Raw genomic sequence first — 19,227 nt, forward strand, 5'->3', positions numbered from 1 at the left:
CACAGCTCCACTAAAACAGTTCAGCACCAAGAAAACAACTCTCTCAGCTGGATCTTCTCACACAGCATAAGGGACATTTCCACCCCTGACTGCCCACAGGATAGTCAGACTGCCTGAAGATTGGTGTGGATATTATGGGATACAATTTGTATAAAAGCTGCTCCTTCACTCACCATCTCCTCAATTGGTTTTCAGTCCCTATAGGAAGTGAACCAGCTCTGGAAGAGGAAGAGGAGACAATGGGCAGAGTGGGTGGGCTCTCTGATTGACGTCTCTCACAGTCAATCCAAATATTTCTGGACCAACATGGGTTTCCTGAAATTTGGGAAACAGAGATGACTTTGATCAGCAGATGAGGTGGGGATTTAAACTTGTCACTGTCCCATCTGAATAAAACCTCACTTATTACAGCTGCTGTCTCAGTTCCCCTGGTAAATGTTTGACAGCAGGACCAAGGAAATATGAGACGTGGTCACCGCCAGCAGGGACACAGAAGAGATGAGATGAATGAACTACTTGGGACATAAAATGTGCCTACTGAATGCTGTGACTCAATACTGAGTTCTCCAATTTCAAATAATTTCCGTTCCCAGCTCTCTCCGCCCACCCCCCTTCCTTTATTTCTATCAGGCACCTATCGGATTAATCCCTCCCGTGACCAAGCATCTACCCCCACCTCACTACCCTGCCGCTCCCAACCCCCTTTACCTGTAGCTCCCCTTGCATCTATCCCCAATCCCGAAAAAGGGTTACACACAAAACGTCGATTTCTCCACCTCCATGCTCGCTGTGTTCTCCGTTGGTTTTCCTGCTCCTCAGATGCTGCCTGACTTGCTGTGCTTTACCAGCACCACACTAATCTAGACTCTTTCTCCCAGCCTCCTGCTTGTCTACCACAGAGACATGGCTGCAGGATAACATAAACTGGGATCCGAATATTTTTGTTTTTTTTCACTTCAGGGCATATCTCACTGGCTAGGCCAGCATTCATTGTCCATTCCTAATTACCCTGGAGGAGATGTGATTAGTTGCCTTCTCAAACCAGTTCTTAGGATGCAGGGAAACTCAGCGCAACCGAAAAGGGACTTGCAGGATTTTGACCCAGTTACACTGAATGAAAAGCAATACATTCCAAGTCAGGGTGTTGTGTGGCTTTGAAAGGCAGTGGTGTTCCTCTGTATTTGCTGTCTTCACCATCTAGGTAACATAAATCATAGATTTGGAAGGCTGTTAAGAATATTGTAGTGAGTTATTGTAAAGGGTCTTGTAGATGGTAAACACTGCTGTCACTGTACATCAGTAATGAAGGGATTAAATGTTGAAGGTGGTGGATGGAGGGCCACTCAATGCTTTGTCCTGGATGGTGTCAAACTTCTTGAGTGCTGTTTGAGCTGCACTCCACCAGACAAGTGGGGAGTATTCCATCATAATCCTGAGTTGTGTCTTGTAGATGGTAACTAGGCTTTGGGGAGTCAGAAGCAGAGTTACACCACTGCTGAATTCCTAGCCTCTGTCTTGCTCTTGTCTTTTACATGGCTAGTTCAGTTTTGGGTCAATGGTGAGGGCCAGGATGTTGATAGTGGGATAATGATGATAATGACATTGACTGTCACAGGATGACGGTTAGATTCTCCCTTGTTCAAGATGGTCATTTCCTGGCACTTGTGTCGTACTAATGTTACATGTCACTTAACAACTCAAGCTTGAATGTTGTGCAGGTCTTGATGCACCTGAGGTGTCATGAATGGTTCTGAACATTCTGCAATCATCAGCAAATATTCCCACCTCTGATATTATGATGAAAGGAGGGTAATTGGTGAAGCAGCTAAGAGTTAGGACACTACCCTGGAGCATCGGAGGCTGAGGGTGACCTACAGAGATTTATAAAATCACGAGGGGCATGGGTAGGATAAACAAACAAGGTTTTTTCTTTGAGATGGGGGAGTCCAGAGGGCATAGGCTTAGAGTGAGAGTGGAAAGATATCAAAGGGACCCAAAGGGCAACTTTTTCACGCAGAGGAATGGAATGAGCTGCCAGAGGAAGTGGTGGAGGCTGGTACAATTACAGCATTTAAAAGGCTGGGTATATGAATAGGAAGGATTTAGAGGGATATGGACCAAGTGCTGGCAAATGGGACTAGATTAGGTTAGGATATCTGGTCAGCATGGACGAGTTGGACTGAAGGGTCTGTTTCCATGCTGTACATCTCTATTACTGATCTCCAATAACTACAACTACCTTCCTTTTCCACTAGATATGTCTCTAACTAGTGGAGAGGTTTCCCATTGACTCTGGTTTTGCTACAGCTTCTTGATGCTCCACTTGATCAATTGCTGCCTTAATGTCAAGGACAGACACCCCCACTTTATCGCTGGAATTCAGCTATGTCATCCACATTTGGACCAAGCCCAATAAGGTCAGCAGTAAAATGGCGATACATGAACACAAACAGCATCAGTGAACAGGTTATTGCTTTGTAAATGCTGCTTTATAGTAATGTTAACAACCCTTTCCATCAGTTTGTAGCTGATTGTGAGTAGACTGGTGGGAGTGGTAATCGACTGGTTTGTATTTCTCAAAAGGCAATGTTGTAGTTTATTAGTACAACTTCACTGGGAATGCAAAATTATGCAAAAAAACAGCACAGATCCTGCTGAATGGAAAATGAATGAAGGCGAACATCGGACCACAAAGCAGGTTAGGAGCTACAGATAGGGATTATAAAGGAACTTGCCAGTGACATCAAAATCAATAAAAAGAAACATTATAATTACATAAAGGGAAAGTGGGTGGTCAGGAGCAATGTTGGCCCACCAAAGACTGAAAGTGGGAATACTATCCATGACTATCAGGAAATGGCAGATATGTTGAATAATTCATTTGCCTCAGTATTTACAGTACAGGAGGTTGCTTTCCAGAAGTGCTGAGGAAATAAATAGTGGATTGGAAACAGGGACTGAATAAAATTACTGGGTGCTCTGGCGTCTTCCCACAGTCTAAAGATGTGCAGGCTAGGTGGATTGGCCATGTGAAATTACCCATAGTGTCAAGGGATATGCAAGTTAGAGGCTGTAGGTAATGTGTTACTGGGATAGATTAAGGGCTGTGTCTGAGTGGGATGCTCTTCAGAGTGTTGGTGTGGACTCTATATGCCAAATAGCCTCTTTCACACTATAGGAATTCTGAGAAAAATTAATGTAAGTAAAATTTCAGTAATGAGGAAATTGTGGAATTAAAGTTATGAATGCCAGAACTAGACTGTTTCCATCCAAGCATGCGAAAATATGTAGGGGAGCACAGTGTATACACCCTAACTATAATCTTTTAGAGTTCCCCAGATACAGGAGTCAACCTTGCACATGTCACTCTGCAAAAGAGGAAAATCAAAGCAATTACAGACCAGTTAGTCTATCATTTGGGGTCTTTAATCAGAGATGGAGTGTCTGAACACATTTTCATTTATTCATGGAGAGCTGGCATGGTTGCAATAATGGGTAAGGTCATGCCTGACAAACATTGTTGAATTGTTTGTAAAGGTGACTACAGTGGAGAATGTCAATGGTTGTTGTTTCTATGGACTTCCAGAAGGTATTTGATAAAGTCACAGTTAGCAGTCTCTTCATAAGGTTGAAACCCACAGAATTGAGGGCAAATTACTGATAGAGCTGGGAAATTGCTTGAGTGGCAGGTGACAAAGTAGGGATAATGGATAGGTACACAAAATGGCAGGTACACAAACCAGCGTGTCCCACCAAGATCTATGTCGGGGCCTCAACTATTCACATTATTTATTTAAGACTTGGATAATGACATAAAAAATCATACATCCAAATTTGTTGATGACACAAAGTTAGGTGACATTGTAGACAGTGTAGATAATGACATAAAATTATCAAGGGATATTGACAGACTAAGTGAATGGGCAAAACTATGGCAGATGGAGTTCAATGTAACCAAATGTGAGGTTATCCACTTTAGAACAAAAAAGGATAAATCAGGCTACTTTCTAAGTGGTATGAAGTTAAATGCAGCGGATGTCTAGAGACTTGGTTCAGGCACATAGATCTTTAAAATGTCACAACTGGCACAGAAAGTAACCAAGAAGGCTGATGGAATTCTGGCCTTTATACCTACCGGATTGGAGTACAAGGATGCAGAAATTATGCTGCAGCTATACAAAACCCCAGATAGACCTTACTTGGAGTACTGTGAGCACATCTGGGTGCAATATCTTAGGAAGGATATATCATTCTTGGAGGGAGCACAATAGAAGCTTGCATGAAATGTACTTAAACTTCAGGGGTTAAGTTATGAGGACAGAACATAGAACAGTACAGCACAGTACAGACCCTTCAGCCCTTTATGTAGTACTAGCCTTTTATCCTACTCTAAAATCAGACTAACTTAGATACCCTTCATTGTACTAACTTCCATGTGCCGATCCAAGAGTTGCTTTAATGCCACTAATGTATCTGACTCTACTATCACTGCTGGCAGTACATTCTCCGTACCCGTGACCTCTGTCATCTCCCCAAAATCTTCCTTTAATCATCTTAAAATTATGCCTCCTCATGATAGATATTTGTGCCACGGGAAAAAGTCTCTGATTATCTATGCCTCTCCATATATTGTACACCTCTATCAAGTCACCTCTCATCTTGCTTCACTCCAATGAGAAAATCCCGAGCTCCCTCAATCTTTATTCATAAGACATGCTCTCCAGTCCAGACACTATCCTGGTAAATATCTTCTGCACCCTCTCTAAAGCTTCCACATCTTTCATATAATGAGGTGACCAGAACTGAACACAAATTTCCAGGTGTGATCTAACCAGGATTCTAGAGAAGTCTAGAATAACTCTCAGCTCTTGAACTCAATTCCCCTGCTAATGAAAGCCAACGCACCATATGCCTTCTTAACAACCCTATCCTTGAGGGATCTATGGACATGGACTCCACTGTTCCTTCACACTGCCAAGAATCCTGCCTTTAAACCTGTATTCTGCATTCAAATTCGACCTTCCAAAGTGAATAAATTTACACCTTTCCAGGTTGAACTCCATTTGCCACTTATCAGCCCAGTTCTGCATCCTGTCAATGTCTTGTTGCAACTTACAACAGCCCTCCACACTATCCACAAGCTTTCAGGTCATTGGCAAACTTACTACCTCACCCTTCCACTTCTTCATCCAGGTCATTTATAAAAATCACAAAGAGCAGAGGTCCCCTGTGGAACACCACTGGTCATCGAGCTTCAGGCTGAATGCTTTCCATCTACAACCAGCCTCTGTCTTCTATGGGCCAGCCAATTCTGTATCCAGACAGACAGGTTTTCCTGTATCCCATACCTCCTTACATTCTGAATGAGCCTACCATGGGGAATCTTATCAAACGCCTTGCTAAAATTCATGTACACCACATTCACTGCTGCAGCTTCATCAATGTGTTTGTCACATCTTCAAAGAATTGAATAAGGTTTGTGAGGCATGACCAGCCCTTCACAAAGCCATGCTGACTATCTCTAATCAAACTAATGTTTTCCAAGTAATCATAAATCCTGTCTCTCAAAATCCCCTCCAATACTTTGCCCACCACTGACGTAAGACTGACTCTTGTAATTCCTAGAATTATCCCTATTTCCTTTCTTGAACAAGGAAATAACATTTGCCACCTTCCAATCATCTGCACTACTCCAGTGGACAGTGAGGATGCAAAGATTATCACCAAAGGTGCAGCAATCTCTTCCCTTGCTTCCTTGGGTATGGCCCAGGGGATTTCATGTTTGTCAAAGTTTTCAGCATTTCCTCCTTCCTAACATAAACCTGTTTAGATTAGATTAGATTACCTACAGTGTGGAAACAGGCCCTTTGGCCCAACCAGTCCATACCGACCCTCCAAAGACTAACCCATCCAGATCCATTTCCCTCTGACTAATGCACCTAACACTATGGGCAATTTAGCATGACCGATTCACCCGACCTGCACATCTTTGGACTGTGGGAGGAAACCAGAGCACCTGGATGAAACACATGCAGACACTGGGAGAATGTGCAAGCTCCACACAGACAGTTGCCCGAGGGTGGAATCGAACCTGAGACCCTGGTGCTGTGAGGCAGCAGTGCTAACCACTGAGCCACCTTGCCATTATAGCATATGTCTGATTCAAGCTGTCCTTAGAAACGTCAGGGTCCCTCTCAGTAGTGAATAATGAAGCAAAATATTCATTGAGATCCTCCCCTACTTCCTCCGATTCCAGGTGCAAATTTCTTCCACTCTCCTTGATTGGCCCTACCCTCACTCTGGCCATCCACTTGTTCCTCATGTAAGTGTAGAAAGCCTAAGGGTTTTTGCAATCCTACCCACTAAAACTTTTTCATGCCCTGATCTAGCTCTCCTAAGTCTATTCTTCAGTTCTTTTCTGGCTACCTTATAACTCTCTAAAGCCCTATCCAATCCTGCCACCTCAAACTGAAGTAAACTTCCTCCTTCCTCTTGACGAGATGTTCTACATCCCTTGTCACCCAAGGTTCTTTCAACCTATCATCCCTTCCTTACCTCAGTGGGACAAACCGTTCAGCACTATCAGCAAGTGCTTCCTAAACAACCTCCACACTTCTGTTGTGCATTTCCCTGAGAACATCTGTTCCCAGTTTTGGCACCCCATTTCCTGCCCAATAGCACTGTAATTCCCTCTTTCCTCAATTAAATACTTTCCCATACTGTCTGCTCCTATCTCTCTCTCTCTCTCCATGAGTATCGTAAAGCTGATGACTATCATTGAAATCCTCTCCCACCGAGAGATTTTACACCTGACATGGTACGTTGCAAAGCACCAAATCTAATATGCCTCCCTGCTGGTTGGCCTATCTATATATTGTAGGTAAAAACACTGACTGCAGATGCTAGAAACCAGATTCTGGACTAGTGGTGCTGGAAGAGCACAGCAGTTCAGGCAGCATCCGAGGGGCAGTAAAATCGATGTTTCGAGCAAAAGCCCTTCATCAGGAATAAATGCAGAGAGCCTGAAGCGTGGAGAGATACGCTAGAGGAGGGTGGGGGTGAGGAGAAAGTAGCATGGAGTACAATAGGTGAGTGGGGGAGGGGATGAAGGTGATAGGTCAGGGAGGAGGGTGGAGTGGATAGGTGCAAAAGAAGATAGGCAGGTAGGACAAGTCATGGGGACAGTGCTGAGCTGGAAGTTTGGAACTAAGGTGAGGTGGGGGAAGGGGAAATGAGGAAACTGTTGAAGTCCACATTGATATATATTGTCTCAGGAAACCTTCCTGGACACACCTGACAAAAACTGCTCCATCCAAACTATTTGAACTATTTGAATCAACATTAGGGAAGTTAAAGTCACCCATGACAATAACCCTGTTACTTCTACACATTTCCAAAATTTACCTCCCAATCTGCTCCTGTCTCTGAGATTATTCAAATTAGACTGGTTTTTCTGTAGAATTGAGAAATAATCTGATCAAAGTCTTCAAGTTATTAACAAGAAAAGCCAGGGTAGATAAACTGTTTTCGCTGGTTGGGGATTCTAGAACTAGGGGACATAATCTGAGCATAATTGCCAAATAGTCCAAGATGCACTTTTACACACACGCTGGGTGGTCGGTATTTGGAGCTCTGTTCCCCAAACAGTAGTGGATGCTGGATCAGTTGTTAATTTTAAATCTGTGTAGATAAATTTATATTGTAAGGGATACAGGTCAAATGTAGATATATGGAGCCTACCTCCAGAATCATGAAATCCCTATAGTACAGAAAGAGGCCATTTGGCCATGTAGTACCTCCAATGGGTATCTTACCCAGCCTCCCTTACACCCTCACCCTGTCCCCGTAACCCTACATTTCCCATGGCTAATCCACCTAACCTGCACATCGCTGGCCACTACAGGACAATTTAGCATGGCCAATCCACCTGATCTGCACATCTTTGGATTGAGGGAGGAAACTGGAGCTCCCCGAAGAAACCACGCAGACGCAGGGAAAATATGCAAATTCCATATAGACAGTCATCCTGGCTGGATTTGAACCTGGATTCCTAGTGCTGTGAAGCAGCAATGCTAACTACTGAGCCACCGTGCCAACCTAAACTGAAGGCAAGCAAACAAAGCTCATCTGAGAGCTGATATGATTCCTGGATCTATCTTCCAATGGACATGGTGGGTTCTCAAGCACAAGTTGTCAACACTATTGCCAGAATTTTGAAGGGCATGTAACATTTAGAAAGGTTGGTAAGGTTGGTGGAGTGCCTCCGATAATGAATTATAGTATTAGCACAATCGAGAGTGATGACCTAAGTTCTGGAAGAAGCCAGGGTATAAAAGCAATGTGAGATGGAAATGTGTTGCTGGAAAAGCGCAGCAGGTCAGGCAGCATCTAGGGAACAGGAGAATCGACGTTTCGGGCATTAGCCCTTCTTCAGGGCTAATGCCCGAAACGTCGATTCTCCTGTTCCCTAGATGCTGCCTGACCTGCTGCGCTTTTCCAGCAACACATTTCCATCTCTGATCTCCAGCATCTGCAGACCTCACTTTCTCCTATAAAAGCAATGTGGTACAACCATAAAAGACTATGATAGGAAGAGGAGTAGGCTGTAGGCCCCTCAAGCCTCTTGTGGCTGATTTGATATATGTCAACTTTCCTGCCTTCTTCCTGTAATCCTTGATTCTCCTTCTGATCAAGAATCTGTCTCAGCCCTAAATATATACAAGGATTCGGCCTCCTCACAGCACTGCAAAGACTGTCAACTGTCAGAGATGAAATTCCTCCTCATCTTCAATTGAGACTTTATTCTGAGACGATGCCTGCTGGTCCTAGATACTCCCTTGAGGGTAAGCATTATCTCAGCATTTAACCTTTAAAACCCTTTAAGACTCCTTATGTTTCAATGAGATCACCTTTCATTCAACTAAACGCCAATGTGTAGAGTTCCCACCTGTTTCACCTTAGCTCATAAGATTGTCCATACCCTTCATATCAGGGGTTATCTGAGTGAACTGCCTCCAATTAAATGATAACTTGTCTTAAATGAGTGGACCAAAACTACTCTCAGTACTTCAAATGTGGTCTTACTAGCACCTTGTACAGGTGTAGTAAGACTTGCTGAGTTTAATACTCCAACATTCCATTAGTCTTCCTGACTGTATGCTGCACCTGCGTGCTAGCTTTCTGTGTTCCGTGAATAAATAGCCCCAGGTCTGTTTTTAGTGCAGATTTCTACAGTTTTTCTCCATTTTAAATAATGCTGTTTTTTTTCATTCTTCTTCCTAAATGGAAAACTTCACATTTCCACAGATGAGATATGATAAAAGCAAAATGTTAATTATGGAAGTGATGCAGAAGTCCCCTAACAGTGACCATATGGTAGGGTAAAAATATGAAAGAAGACAGAATGGGTGCTTGTCAGAAAGGTACAGTGATAATAATGGGATTAGATAGATTTCCTTGTATGTACAGACTGAGACAATCAGACAGGTAAAGATAGCTTAGACGATGAATTCATTGAATATTTGAGATAATTTCTCAGAACAGCGTGATCTGAAGCCAACCAGAGAAGAGGCTAAAGCAGCAGGCTATATACTGTGCAATGTGATAGGACTGAGTAATGTCTGAGAGAAGGCACTGAGTGGTGGCATTGATCGTAATATGTTCGAGTTTTGCATTCAATTGAAGGAGACAAAAGTTGGGTCCAAGACTAGGATATTAATCCAAATGAGGGCATGAAAGCATAGTTAGCTAAAGTGAATGGGCAAATTAGATTAAGGGATGGGTCATTAGAGATGATTTAGCAGACATTTAAGGAACATTACAGAATACACAGAATAAATACATTTCAACAAAAATGAAAATTCCAAGTGGAAAACCTACTATTGATGGTTAACCAAAAAAGGTAAAATCTTACTAAACTAAAAGAAAAAACACATTGCACAAATATTTGGGGGCAGTTCAGTAGATTGGACAGAATATAAAATCAGATATGACTAGAACAAGGAGGGAAAAATTACAATATGAGAGAAAAGTACCTAGAAATATAAAACATAGTAAGTTTCTATAGATGTCTTTAAAAAGTACAATTAACAAAGTGAACGTTGACCCACAGAAAAATGGATCTGGGGCATTAATAGAGGAAAGTAAAGGAGTAACAGATAAATTGAATAGTTATTTTGTATCAGCCTTCACTATAACATCCCCAAAATACCTTCAAATCAAGAAAATCAAAGGGATAGAGGAGCTCAAGAAAATTACAATCACCTATGAGGTTGTACTGAGCAAATTGTTGAAACAACAGGTTGACAAGTCCTGATGGACTGCATGCTAGGGTCCTAAAAGAAGTAGCCAGTGAAATAATTGATGAATTAATTTTACTTGACTGGGTGATAGCAGGAGCAATCAGACCAGAGAAGGTAACCATAGTATATTTATAACAATAATGATAACATTGGTGAGTGATTGTGTGCAACTTGCCTGCAGTGCTACCACACTTGACTATAACACTGCAGGAATATTTCAACACCAGTCCCAAGGATGGGCTGCATGCCAAAATGGCTTCCCCCTCAGGGGAGGTGATGGCTGAGTGGTATTATCACTGGACTGTTAATCCAGAGACCCAATTATGTTCAGGGAGAACTGGGTTTGAATCCCACATGGCAAAAAGTAGAATTTGAATTCAATAAATATCTGAAACTAAGAATCTAATGACTACTATAAGTCCATTGCTAATTGTTGGAAAAACCCATGTGGTTCACTAATGTCCTTTAGGGAAGGAAACTGCCAACCTTATCTGGTCTGGCCTACATGTGATTCTGGACCCACAACAAAGTGGTTGACTCACAACTGCTCTCTCGGCAATTAGGGATTGGCAATAAATGCTGCCTAGGCAGCCATGCCCTCATCCCGTTAAAGAATAAAGAAAAAAAAAGTCATGAGGTTAGCAAAACTGGAAATGTTGACTTTGATTTGATTAGAGAGTGGTGGGTGTACCCAGAGCAATAAGCTCCTATTGCAACCATAGCAACAAATGCACATGATTTGAAGATGCCAGTGTTGGACTGGGGTGTACAAAGTTAAAAGTCACACAACAGCAGGTTATAGTCCAACAGGTTTTATTGGAAGCGCAGTAGCTTTCGGAGCGATGCTCCTTCATCAGGTGATCACACTAGCTCCAAAAGCTAGTGTGCTTCCAATTAAACCTGTTGGACTATAACCTGGTGTTGTGTGACTTTTAACAAATGCACACATCAACTACAATGCAGCAAGTGCAATTAACTGACTAACTTTATTAGGCACTAAATCCAGGACCAGAAGATGGACTGGTGTTGGTAAAGGATGATAAAATTTTAGATGGTAGTTTATACTATAAGCCACTAACCTTCATTGTAAACACCTCCGATACTAACTTGCCTTAATGATGTTTGTTTCAGACCTGAATGTTGCATACCCTTGGCTTCGTCTAACGGTGGACAGTAGCCATTGACTACCATCTAAAACTCTGCCAGTTCAAGGAAATATTTGACTGAAACACAGCCTGGTCAATGATGTTGCCACCAGAGTATTTAACACAGGAACTTCTGAAGTAAATTCAGCTGATTTGGCAACCATGGGTCAATAGATTTGCAGTTTAAGTTCTAACTTAAGAAAATTCTGAAAAAGAAACAAGAGATCGAAAACTGACTGCTCAATATGGACCAAGACCTAATAAAGGTAATTCAGAGCTTGGCCACTGTACTCAATTGACATGTATCGATCATTAATAGATTGATAAATATGCAGAAAAATCTCTCCGACAATGCAGTCAAAAATAATGTGTACAGCAGCTATAGATTATGATTGCTGAGTCAGACAAGGGAAAAGCTGAAACAAATTCATGAGTGAGGTGTCCCTGAGAATAACACTTACACACTTGTTTAACCTGTCACAGCACAGGGAGCATGACCTGATAGGCTGCCAGCTCAATGGGTTAATATATGTAGGAAACTGATGTGAAATGTGTTTATGCATTATAATGTTAATTAAAGAATATTAGAGTAATAGGATGCATTGTTATGTAATTTTGAATAAAATACCACTAAAAGCAGTCGAGGTCGATGCAGTATAGAACCATTCTCAATATAATGTCCTAATCTGATATGAGGTAAAAGAAGTAAGGTGTGGGTTTAATGCAACTGCTAATTTGGAAAGTCAAATAAAGGTAGGAGTTTCATGCTGAATGGCAGGGCCTTAAAGAGTGGAATGGAACAGAGGCACCTTTGAGTTCAGGCTCACAGTTCTCTGAAAGTGGAGTCACAGGTCGACTGGGCAGTGAGGAAAGCTTTTGGCACATTGGCCTTCATCAGTTGGGGCACTGAGTATAGAAGTTGGGAAGTTATGTTGCTGTTATACAGGACGTTGGTGAGGCCGCACTTGGTTTGTTTTGGTCACCTTGTTATTAAATTGTAAAGAGTGCAGAAGAAATTTAAAAGGATGTTCCCTAGACTCAATGGTCAGAGTTGTAGGGAGAGCTCTCTTTAGAGACATTTTTCTTTAGAGCAGAGACATTGAGGGAGACCTTGTCAAGGTGTATTAGATCATGAGAGGCATGGATAGAGTGAATGCATTCAGTCTTTTTCCCACTGTTGGGCAATAGAGGACTAGAGGGCATCAGTTTAAGGTTAGAGGAGAATGAATAAAAGGGAACCGAAGGGCAACATTTTTATCCAAGGGTGGTACACATATGGAATGAGCTGCCAGCTGAAGTGGTTTAGGTGGGTACATTACCAACATTTAAAAAGTACTTGGACAAATAGACGGATAGGAAAGGATTAGAAGGATATGGGCTAAGTGCAGGGAAATGGGGTTAGCATGGGTGGACATTTTGGTCAGCATGGACCAGTCTGGGCCAAAGGGCCTATTTCCTTGCTGTAGGAAGAACTCTATGATTGTATGACTTGGTGGGAGGGCCTGTGGAATTGGGATTGAATGTATTTTTATACCAATGGATTAGAATGATCCCCCATGTTTTGTTTCTTACCCAGTTGACATTGATTCTATACTTAAATCTACTTGATTCACTGCACCAGAAAGATGGCAGGAGTACGGAATTCAGACAATGTAGTGCCAAAATACATGAGGCAAGAACTCATGTTACCCAGCACCACTAATCCAACTCGTGTTACTGCGCCAACCTATTCAAGTAGTATAAACAAGTACCTTTAGATCCCCAAACTCCATGCCTGGCCAGAATATATAGATGACCAAGCAAAAGGAAAAGGACAGTACCACTAAATTGGCTACTTTGGGCCAACCAATGGTTAAAAGGGGAGAATCAGAAATTGTTCCAGTTGAAAGGGTTAAATAGTTTTAATCAAAATTGTTCTTAGTAAAACAAATTTAAGCAGAACAGAAATTAGGTGTACTTCAGGCAAGTTAAGGAATGAGCCGAGGGCAAATGGCGAGGCAGGTGAGTGATTAAAACAAGAACACAGCGTGAACTGTACAATCAGCAGGGTAAAAGGGGGCCTTGGGTGGACACGAATAATGCCTGAGGGAAATCAGTGATATCTGGTGAACATATAGGTGCACATTCATCAGATTAGAAACTGAGTTCGTGACCTAAGATGAATAAGAGGTGAAAACTTGTGTGTTTTTGCCAGAGTTGAGTCTTAAGACTAACTCCAATTGTGTAAGTGAATAAATGAGTTGAATCAGTACTTGAGTCTCTAGTTGGTTTGTCAAGTTCAACCACAACATAGTGAAGCTATTACAAGGTGTTGTTAAAGATATTATGGTGAAGTTTTGGAAAGGTTGTGAAAGGGAACTCGTGTTTATCCAACATTTTAGACTTCATTGAAGCAATGTGTGCTGTTAATAAAAGGAAACTGATGGAAATACTGCACTTAATTTTCAGAAGGTATTTGATCAGGTGCTACATCAAAATGAAATTGCCAAAAATGAAAACCCGTGATTTAGGGAGTAATATATTTGGCATAATTGTAATTTGGCTGGCTAACAGGAAGAAAGTAGGCACAAAGTAGGCACATTTTCTGGTTGACAAAAGGTAACAAGTTGTGTGCCACAAGAATCAGTGCATGGAGCATCAACTTATAATTTACACGGACTTGGAAGGAGAAATCAAAGGTACGGGTTGCCGCATTTCCTGATGACTCAAAGAAAATACTTTGTGAGGAGGACATAATGAGGCGGCAAAAGGAGAAAGATCAGTTATATGTGGGGGTGAAGATCTCTTAAATGGAGTATAATGTGGGAAAATGTAAAATTGTCTATTTTTGTCACAAAGAATTTTTAAAAAGCATAAAATCTCTGGTGAAAGGCAGAGAAATCTAGGTGTCCTTGTGCATAAATCACAAAATGTTAGTATGCAGGTACAGCAAGTAATGAGAAAAGCCAACAGAATGTTATTGTTGATTGTGAAGGAAATTCAGTACAAATAAGGGAGAGGTATGTCTCAGTTATGCAAAGCATTGGTGAAACAATATCTGGAGTATTGTGTACAATATTGTTCATCATATTTAAAGTATGTAAATGTGCTGGAAGCAATTTGGAAGTATACTTGACTAATGCCTGCAATTGGCATGTTGTCTGATGAGGAAATGTTGGACATGAGGTTTGTATCTCCTGGAGTTTACAAGTGTAAAAGATGACTTGATTAAAACAGAAGATTCTGAGGGCTATTGACAGGACGGATGAGGAAAATAATTTTCCTTTTCTGCTGTTTAACAATGAAAGGTCAGTAATTAAAGACAGGCAAGAACTGTTTGCCCTCAAAAGGTGGTGAAAGCTATCTTTAAATATTTTTAAAGCAAGGGTAAATAGATTTTTGAGAAGCAGGGGATTAAAGGTTTGCGGGGTAGGCAAGAATATGGAATAATCAGGTGGCATGATTTATTTAATGATGGAGCAGATTCAAGGGGCCGAATAGTTTGCTCCTGTTCCTAATACAGATATTCTTATGTTTGTGGGAAGCTAGGACTTATGTGGTTTTGGCGCCACCCTTTTGGCACCGATCATTTAGCCCTGCTGTTTTGGCTCCAAACTGTTTTGGCGCTCATTACTTTGGCGTTGAGCTGTTTTGGCGCCAATTCAGAATAAAAAAAAAGTCTTGTTTGGTTAAAGAAGAGGATGACTAATGACTTGATGTAATTTTCTCAACTAGCAAAAGTTGACAGTCAAGGCTGTAATGACCCGCTGTAGATTCAAATCTCGTTTTGTAATCATTTTCTCACTTAACAATTGTTAATAGTCATCTACTGCCTTGATGATGCTTAAGCCCTTCTTGTAGAGCCCATACCAGAAATGGTTGAAAACATTTTAAGCAAGAGAGACAAACCAAAATTTTCACACAATGGTTATCTATATGTATTGGCGCCAAAGTAATGAGTGCCAAAACAGTTTAGAGCCAAAACGGCGGGACCAAATGATTGGCACCAAAAGGGCGGTGCCAAATAGTCCCATTCCGTCACTAAGGAATTGATGAGCTAGCTGTATTTTCGCTAGGCTTAATCCAGAGATCCAGGTAATGTTCTGGGAATTCAGTTTAAATCCTGTGACAGCAGATACTAAATTTGAATTCTAAAAGAAAATAAAATTGGAATTTAGAATCTAACAAATACGATGAAGCTACTATTGATTGTTGGGGGGTGAAAAACCATCTGGCTCACTAAGAGGATCTGTCTATATTCACATCACGAATTAAAGCAAAGGCTAACACAAGCCCACATCCACTCTGACAGTTGGCTCATTTCACAAGTACTTAGGGATACGGTTTTAAAATTTGGAGGTAAGCTGCTCAGCGTGATGCTATCAAGAAGGCAGGTTATGTAGGAATCCCCTCGCGTGTCTCATTCCATCAAGCATTGAGTTCTGAATACTGATGAAAGTAATGGTTAACTGGGAAAATGCAATCAGTTTGTGATGCTAAAACTGGCTCAGCTGTACAGTAAGGTAAATAGAAGTCTGGAAAAGCAACAGAGATAGGAGAATCGATAGTTCTGGGAGCAATCGGGTATTTCTGCAGCCACAGTTGTGAATCCAAGATGGTATGTTACCTCCCTGATTCAAGGAGCAAGGCTGACACCATATGGTTGCAATTTTCAAATAGGGGACATTTATTATTGTAACATAAGGATTAAGTTGGCAATGCAAAAGAAACGATCCAGAGTAAGAATAGTTAACTAAGGGAAGGCCAAATTCAATGAGAAAAATGGATCTGACCCAAATAAGTTAGAATCAAATGTTGGCAGACAAAATAGTTACTGAACAATAGTGTCCTTTTAAAGAGATATTTCATGTGCAGTCAAAATAAAGTGTACATTACGTAGACACTGGGACTGGCCATAACTTTTCAAACTTCCTTCATTTCCTCTAACTCCAACTTTTTTGAAAAGTCATATTGACATTGAATCATTGACCCTGTTTCTTCCTCTACAGATAATGCCAGATGTGAGTTTCTCCAGCACATTTTTTATTGCATGAAGGCCTTGTCACACATCTGAATGGTTTCTTCCCACTGTGGATCCACTAGTGTTTTAGAAGATCAGAAGAGTGAGTGAAAGTGTAGATCTGAATAGTTTCACCAAGTGAATCTTCTGCTCTCCTAGGAAAGTCAGAGTTCAGAATAGTTACTTTGCTTTGTATATCTTCTGATGACCAGCAGATTTGATGAGTTAACAAAGAATTATTGCACGTCATACTTGATCCTCAGACAGCACCTTCTAAACCTATGACATTTTCATAGAATCCCTACAGTGTGGAAACAGGCTCTTCTGCCCAACAAGTCCACACTGACCTTCCGAAGAGTAATGCCAGACCCATTCCCCAACCCTATATCTACTCCTAATGAATGAACCTATCCTTGAACACTATGGGCAATTTAGCACAGCCAATTCACCTAACCTTTGGATTTTGGGAGGAAACCCACGCAGACACATGGAGAATGTGCAAACTCCATACAGAAAGTTGCCCGAGGCTGGGATCAAACCCAGGTCCCTAGCACTGTGAGGGAGAAGTGCTAACCACTGAGCCACCGTGCTGCCCCACATCTAGAAGGACAGCAGATCCATGGGAGCACCACCACCTTCAAGTTCCCCTCTAAGCCACTCACTATCCTCACTTGGAAATATATCACAATTCCTTTACTGTTGCTGGATCAAAATTTTGGAATTCCCTCCCTAATGGCATTGTGGGTTAACCCACGGCTGCAGCGGTTCAAGAAGGCAGCTCATCACCACCTTCTGAAGGGCAACTAGGGACAGGCAATAAATGCTGCCCAGCCACTGATGCTCACGTCCCACATCTGTATAAATAAAAAGTCTTCCCACAGTTGTGCAATTGTTTCATCAGTCAGGATCTATCTGCAGTGTCTATCCTCCATGTATTCTCCAGTGTCGTATAGTCATTCCATCTGTAAGACAGGAAAAGGAAACATGATTTTCTCCAAATCTGACCTCTCCTCCTTTGCTGAATGAGCTGAGTAATCAGTTAGAGACTGTACCACAGTGAGTGCCAGTCTATTTCCGTGTGGAGGATTAGAATACTAGTTCTTTCTTCTTACACACTTGACTGTAATATACTCTTTGTTTATAGCAGGGACACTTGATAGTGACCCAGAGCAAAAATATCAAATACAACCTCAGACTTTTGGGAAAGGCAGGGGCGTTCAAAGATATTTCAATAAATGTGTTTTCATGTATTGCAGCAGAACTGCTAAGGAACTAAATTAACAATCCAGAGACTGAGAATTCAAATCTAACCACAAAGTTACAAACTGAATTACAGAGAGAAACAGGCCTTTCAGCTCAATTGGTCCATTCCAATGTACTGTTTCATTTGAGTCTTTTCTCACTGTATCACAACATCCTTCTGATCCATTCTCCCTCATAGAATCATAGCGTCATACAGATATACAGCACAGAAACAGACCCTTTGGTCCAACCTGTCCATGCCAATCAGATATCCTAAATTAATCTAGTTCCATTTGCCATCCCTCTGAACCCTTCCTATTCAAATACTCATCCAATGCCTTTTAAATGTTGTAACTGTACCAGCCTCCATCACTTCCTCTGGCAGCTCATTCCATACACGCACCACCCTCTGTGTGCCCCTTAGGTCCCTTTTAAATCTTTCCCCTCTCACTCTAAACCTATGCCCTCTAGTTTTGGACTCACCCACCCCAGGGAAAATACTTTGTTTATTTACCCTACCAATGCCACTCATAATTTTATAAACCTCTATAAAGGATTCTGGGTAATCCAAGATGGAGGATGGGAAAAGTTTCTGGTTGTAAGAATTGCTCCTTTTTGTTTTGAGGTATTTTAGGTGTTGGAGGTGATTTCCTCGAATTCCAGGAGCAGCAATTACAGTAATTGCATTGTTTTTGAACTTTGAGAGAAAAAAAAGTCAAAACAACAGCAGTTTTAAAAGGGAGAAGAGCAGATGTGAATCTTATCAGATCAAATGGATCGGTTGGAGAGACAGATAGAAGCGATGAGGAATTTGCAACAGCAACAGTATGTGATGGATGGCAGATATAGGAAGGGGGAAAGTCTCAGATACAGTCACATAGATGGGTTAACTCCAGGAAGGGTAAGAGAAGTAGACAGCTAGTGCAGGAGTATTTTATGGATATACCCGTTTCAAACAGGTATCCTGTTTTGGAAAATGTAGGGTGTGATGGATTCTTAGGGGAAGGTAGCACGAACAGCCAAGTTTCTAGAATTGAGACTGGCTCTAATGCAATGAGGGGTACGTCGGCTTCCAAGAGATCAATTGTGTTAGGGGATTCTGTAGTCCGAGGTACAGACAGACATTTCTGTGGCCAACAGAGAAAAAGCAGAAAGGTGTGTTGTTTCCCTGGTGCCCGGATCAAGGATATCTCAGAGAGGGTGCAGAATGTTCTCATGGGGGAGAGGGGCCAGCAGGAGGTCATTGTCCACATTGGAACCAAAGACTTGGAAGGGAAAAGGTTGAGATCCTGAAGGGAGATTACAGAGAGTTAGGCAAAAATTTAAAAAGGAGGTCCTCAAGGGTAGTAATATCTGGATTACTCCCAGTGCTACAAGCTAGTGAGGGCAGAAATAGGAGGATAGAGCAAATTAATGCATGGCTGAGGAGCTGGTGTATGGGAGAAGGATTCACATTTTTGGATCATTGGAATCACTTTTGGGGTAGAAGTGACCTCTACAAGAAGGACAGATTGCACCTAAATTGGAAGGGGACTAATAT

The 19,227-nt window shown here is 41.6% G+C and overlaps 2 protein-coding genes across 2 annotated transcripts in view; one reads left to right on the forward strand and one right to left on the reverse strand.

The window, feature by feature from the left end:
- LOC122541193 (zinc finger protein 184-like) overlaps positions 1–19,227 on the reverse strand; it is a 143,634-nt gene that overhangs the window by 116,008 nt on the left and 8,399 nt on the right. Inside the window, exon 2 of the mRNA XM_043677820.1 lies at positions 17,325–17,407. The gene's annotated coding sequence lies outside the window, so the exon portion shown is untranslated. The remainder of the gene's footprint in view (positions 1–17,324; positions 17,408–19,227) is intronic.
- Positions 1–19,227, forward strand: part of LOC122541628 (zinc finger protein 271-like) — a 46,136-nt gene that overhangs the window by 13,922 nt on the left and 12,987 nt on the right. The gene's annotated exons all lie outside the window — the stretch shown is intronic.

Source organism: Chiloscyllium plagiosum, chromosome 37 (genome assembly GCF_004010195.1).
Source record: "Chiloscyllium plagiosum isolate BGI_BamShark_2017 chromosome 37, ASM401019v2, whole genome shotgun sequence".
Lineage (NCBI taxonomy): Eukaryota > Metazoa > Chordata > Chondrichthyes > Orectolobiformes > Hemiscylliidae > Chiloscyllium > Chiloscyllium plagiosum.